Genomic DNA, 6,031 nt, shown 5'->3' with positions numbered 1-6,031 from the left:
CATGCTGCTTTTGCATCACATGTTACCTGTTTCTCTGTCACAAGTTGAGTTTTGTGTCTGAGGTGGTTGCACGTTTTACTTTGGAGGCATTTCGCTAGTATTTGTGTTAGTCAGCCAGGGAGGGAGCCATTTTCTGCAGGAAACTGGTGTGGGGGCCTACAGCTGCTCTTCCTTTAAAATAAAAGTGGTTACTTAAGTATGTTTTAAGAAGAAAAAGAAAAACGAATTGAAAGGTGAATATTTCATTTTGTTCAATTGTGACAAGTTAGTGGGACAGCAGTGCTCAGTACTGTAATCAAAACTTCAAAGCCACAGCTGTCCTTGCTCTCATCATGTTTTATATATTCTGAATCAAAGTGCTACCTCTTTTCTTTCCTCATATTTCTAATCTCAAGTCCCTGTAGTTTTAAAAACTTAGCTTAGGTGATTAATCCCTACATATTAACCTTAGGAGTGAATCAGAACTTCATGTTAATGAAAAAACACCAGCTTAAAAGGATGGCAGTAATGCATTGCATTAAGAGGCAAGTACACACCATATATGGACTTTAACGACAGCTGTGACTTCGTTACTTGCCCCAAAGGGAGCATTTGGGTTAATTAAACAAATTCAAAAGCCTATAATAAGGAGCCCCAGAAATGTTGCTTTTCAGATGCCTCTTCCTTCAAGTGCTGTTTGCTGCTGTTCCCTTTAAAGGGGACAGAGAAGGAGAAGTGTCACCTCATTCACTGTTCTGTCTTGCGCCAGGGATTATGAAGTCTTATCACATCTTGACCCAGACCTGCTTCAGTCACTGGTCCCAGATCAGGGTATTGCACATTTCTGACAGAAAATAACAGGTTGCTCAGTTATTCCAAGACCATGTTCACACAAACAATCAGTTTAACTCCAGTTCCCTTCTCACCAGGAACATGGGGCTTTTCTACATGAAGCTGTTAATCTGCTGTATCAGTTTTGTCACAGAACTGAGATCCATGCACTACATATGGAGTGTTTCCTTTCCTGCTTTTCCACTACATAATCTCAAGGTGGCATTGTGGTATAGCAGAATAATGCAAATACACAAGTGGAAACAGCATTTTCTTTCACCATCAGAAATAATACCCCATTTTCACTGTTCTAAAAACACACACTGAAAGTGCTGTTTACAAACAGAAGTGAAACTGGAGGGTTATGATGTCATCTACAGAACTTGTAAACAATCATGAGTGGGGAATGACACTCAATGAGGTAAATGCCTCGCGTAGAAAAGCTCATGTTCTTCTGACTCTGAAGATCCTGGTAATATCCTACAGCAGGGGGTGTTGAACCTCAGAACTGTGGGCCAAATTTCACCGGCCTGGGGTTCCCCAGATGGCCCCTGTCAGGAGCGCCCTAGCGGCCTCTTTCAGTACACTCCAAAAGCCAACTCAAGACACAGTCGAATGGATTCTTTGTAAGGCTTTAATCCTTTTACAACTTAATGACTCTTTCAGATGCTAATCACCAGCAACTAAGGAAGGAACAGCGCCTATGCTCCGGGTAGGCAGTTGATCCCCGTTTGAAGGAGAATCACTTGAAGACCCTGAACTCATGGGCTAGGGAGAGATCCTCCCTCTTTCCCTTGGGTCCACGGGAGGCGGCTGTTGCTTGCGCGCCTAATGGGCGCTATGCCTCCTTTCCGCGCCCTCCATTGCTCATCGCTCCCTGCATCTGCATCGAGCATCTAGCAAGCCCCCCTCCCGCACTCTCTCACTGCCAGGGTCACTATCTCAGGAATGCCAGCAGGAGGAATCTCTGCCAGCTGCCATGCCTGTGAGGGATGACCTGGCTCCTCTCCCACAGATGGCTGATCCTCCTCAGAATCAGAACTGCTCTGGGGTTCTATCAGCTCAGTTTCCACCCTGACACCCCCCTTCCCCTGTCCCCCTCCCTTTTCTCCAGCTACTGATTAGTTGGTGGTTTTCTGGCACGTGTGTGTATGTTTTTTTCCTCTTCTAAAAGGTTGAAATGCCTCTCATAAGGCTTAGTTACCAGCAGTAAGAGCTTTAAGCTAAAATACGCGAGGTGGTTTGTTTGTTTTTTGTAAATTTTGGCCTTGACCACTTTGCCATTGACCCCACCCACCACTGGAATGGAGCCCCCAAGAGCTGCTCTGAAATTGATTTCAGCTCTTGGGCTGCAAGAGATTTGACAGTGCTGTTCTACAGCCAGTGAGGCACAGACCCGCAGTTTTGGGACTGCGTGTCTCACTGCATTTGTGGAAAGTGTCCTTTCAACAGGGTTCCCACTTCTGTGCTCTGTTTTCCAGCTCTAGAAACAGAATAAGGCATCCAATCCTGCTGCTTTGATACAGGAACTGTGTGTCCCTGGGTGAGTGTTTCCTACTGCTTGTGGTGGCAAACCTCTCTCAAAATACTAGAACCCAGGGTCATCCCATGAAGCTGACTGGTGGGAAATTCGGGACAGATAAAAGGAAGTAGTTCTTCACATAGCGCATAGTTAAACTATAGAATTTGCTGCCACTGGATGTAGTGATGGCCACCAATTTGGATAGCTTTAAAACAGCATTAGACAAATTCCTGGAGGAAAACACTCTCAATGGCCACTAGTCCTCCTGATGGCTACGTGCTACCTCCAGTACCAGAGGCAGTGAGTCTATGTACACCAGTTGCTGGGGAACATGGGCAGGAGGGTACTGAAGCACTCGTGGCCTGCTTGTGGGTTCCTGGTTGACAGCTGGTTGGCCACTGTGTGAACAGAATGCTGGACTAGATGGACTTGAACCTCAATACACATTGGTCCGATCCAGCAGGGCTCTTCTTCTGTTCTTATGGGTGTGCCATGTGTGGCAAAAAGAAAAGCAAGTGAGAATGTCACTACAGTGCCTATTTATTATGTGCTTTGCCAAGCTGTGACTTTCTCACTTTTTTTTTTCTTTTTCGTGATCGGGGTGCCTCCCTGTTATTGTTTTTGTGCCATGTTTGGCAACGGAGTTCCTTGGTAGCCTATTCTCCGTTGTGGCTGGAAGTGGGGCAAGTAGTTTCCTTGACTGAATCACTCTCCATTGATTTCAATGTATTTGATATGATGGCTTTCTTTCTTTCTGCCTCAACATCATACTGGCAGGGGTAGTGGGACTCTGTTCTTGTGGAGGGTAGGATCAGGATCTAACTGGGTACTCAACCGACCCCCAAGTCCTCCGTAGAGACTGGTAGCTCCGATGTCAGTGGGGCAGTGAATCTGCTCCGGGTTTCAGTCAGAACTCTAAAGGAGCTATCTAGGGTGCTGACACTGACATCGGAGCCACCAGCCTCCACGGCATTTCTCCCTCCATATCTCAGCAGTAACAGCCAAGGACAAACACTGACTTAAAATTATGTGGGCATAACATAACTACACCATCAACACTTCAAGTTAGCTACCATAAGGGATTTAGTCGCACATCTACTGTGTCCAGACAGCATAATACAAAGACAGAATTGCGCTACTAAGTTAGCTGGGTATTTTGACAATGGGGAATTTTGGTGTTACTCTGGTATGGAATACAAGTACCTGAGAGGTCAGATCATGAATCTAAAGAGCTGCTTTTAGATTTAGATTTTAGATTTTAGAGCTGCTTTTAGAGCTGCTTTTAAAGAGAAAAAGAATTTCTCTTTTATTCAAGAAACACAAGGTTATGGATCAGATTCTGCATGCTGATTTTCACCTGTTTACTGTATTGAGATTCATGATCATTCTTCACAATGGAATTACAGGGAAGTAAACAGGATGAGGAAATCAAGGGGTCTGAGGATGTCTGTGCTTCCTAATTAGCTTAATAGTGGATGGTCTGTTTTTCAAGGAGCAGTGAAATGGCATCTCTTATACAGCAAGCGGTTTTCATTTATCTCTCTTTAGCTTATCCTCCTTTTTGAGTCTGGAATCTCATTCACAATTCCTGAAAAGCATTCAGCTGTAGTGTTTCATGGTAAGCCACTAGAGGGTGTGAAAACATTGTAATAACTGGCATTTCCCCACCAGGACACCCATCTGAAGAAGCTGGTGAGTGCCTCCAAGTTGGGATTCCCCCCCCCCAACATAATAGTTACCATGCCCAACCTGATAAACACACTAGCTCTCTAGCCCAGGGATAGTTGGATGCTTCTCTTAGCCAAACAGTTAAATCTTTGATGCAACAGTGTAAACCACTTCTATGACAGTTTAGCACTCTCAAACGGAACCCACGTATTCCATAGATCTTAGCTCTCAATTATATATTACCAACATACATTACCAGATCTTCCTTGAACCAATGGAATCAAACTGTGTAGACAACCTGGCCATGATGTTGGTATTGGTTAGATTAGACTAGATTTATGCAATTCCTCTTCCATCTCATCAAATAAATGCTTGAGGTGACTGTTGGAAACTTCTGGCTACTGCATGCTTGAAAGAACTGGCTGTGGACTCCTCAAAATCATATCCAATTTGTAAAAAAGCAGAAATTCTCTGTAAATCATAAAATGTAGTGTGACTAGAAAAAGATGTAGAGATCATCTAGCCTCACACTGAAAAGTGATCCAGCACCCCTCCCCCCCCCAATATTGATTAGTCCATATTCAAATGTTAGGGCTTTTCTGCATATAGCATTTATCATGCATTCCTCATTCCCTACCCACTGAAAATTAATTGCATAAATCCAGAGCATGGCAATTAGTAAAACACAGATGGAAATTAAAATGTCTGAAGAGGGTTTTTAAAAAAAACACAGAATGGAGCTACGTGGCTTTCCAGGAGGAATTAATTCTACAAATGTGAATTTACCACCAAAATAGCCCTGTCCATGGTAAGGGTGAGTGAGAATTTCATTTCAGTTTGTTTTGGATAAGAATTTACCAAAATTCACAAAGTACTCTGTATTTGTGACAAAAAGAACTTGAGATTTTAAAAAAATGAATGTGGGAGAAACCCAAACTGAGAGATTTGTCCATCCAGGCCCATGTCTTTGAGTGTTTTACTCTTAAAAGCCTGGGTTTGAAACCCTGTTTATTCAACCCTGTTAGTGCTTAATTTGGGTTGCCGCCTCTTTTTTTCTGACAGGCTCCTCATCTTTAACAACTGTATGGCAGGTAAGTACATCATGGTTCTCTCTATGTTAGGAATAGCTGTACCTATTGAATTTGGCCAGTGAGATGGGTGAGAATTTCATTGCAGTTTGTTTTGATAATAGTGTAGCAAAATTTGCAAAGTTCTTCATATTCGAGAGAAAGACCTTGCGATTAAAAACAATTGACTGTGGGAGAAAGTAAAACCGACAGATTTGCCCATCCCAAGTCCCTGGTACTTGTCAATCTAGGATCTTTCAGTGACGGGAGAATGATGCGACAGAGAGCAGAGCCTCAGATACAGATCTTAATGCATGGATAGGCTCCGATGGGTGCAGGCGGTCCCCTTTGGATAGTCTGAAACCATTAAGGTCTTTAAAGGCTCAGACCAGAACTTAACATCAGGCCTGGAAAGTAATAGGCAGCTAGTATAATATGTTCTCCTTGATTGGCCCCCACAAGCATCCTTGCTGCCACGTTCTATAGCACTTGCAGTTTCTGAAGCATCTCTACAGGCAGCCCGCTTAGGGGGCATTACAGTAATCCAGCTGAAGGTACCCAGAGTATGAGGCAGTCCACTTTGCACAGATAGGGCTGCAGCCAGTGAACCAGCCAAAGCTGGGATAGTATCCAATAGAGGCCGTGTGTGCATGGCCTGCCTTTGTGGCCTGGTCCGCCCAGCCCTGCCAGCCCAGGTCCACATGCAGCCCCTACTGTGTGTGGCCACAATATAGCGCTGCCGGGGGCAGGCCCTGACGTGAAAGAAAACTCTGATTTCTGGAAGGCGCAGGACACACCCCTTCCAGAAACGTGCATTTTCACTTGCATCAGGGCTTTCGCCCAGAAATGCTATATTGCGGCGGCGCGCCGGCCTGGGCTGGTGGGGCTGGGTGTGCATGGGCTGGGGCCCAGCAGGGCTGGCTGCACCACACAGCCCCTGTTGGATGCTACCCCTGGACGCCAA

This window comes from Heloderma suspectum, chromosome 1, assembly GCF_057233095.1.
Source record: "Heloderma suspectum isolate Gila_16-S chromosome 1, 16-S_ref, whole genome shotgun sequence".
Classification (NCBI taxonomy): Eukaryota; Metazoa; Chordata; class Lepidosauria; order Squamata; family Helodermatidae; genus Heloderma; species Heloderma suspectum.
The sequence above is the reverse complement of the archived record's forward strand: the minus strand, read 5'-3'. Positions refer to the sequence as shown.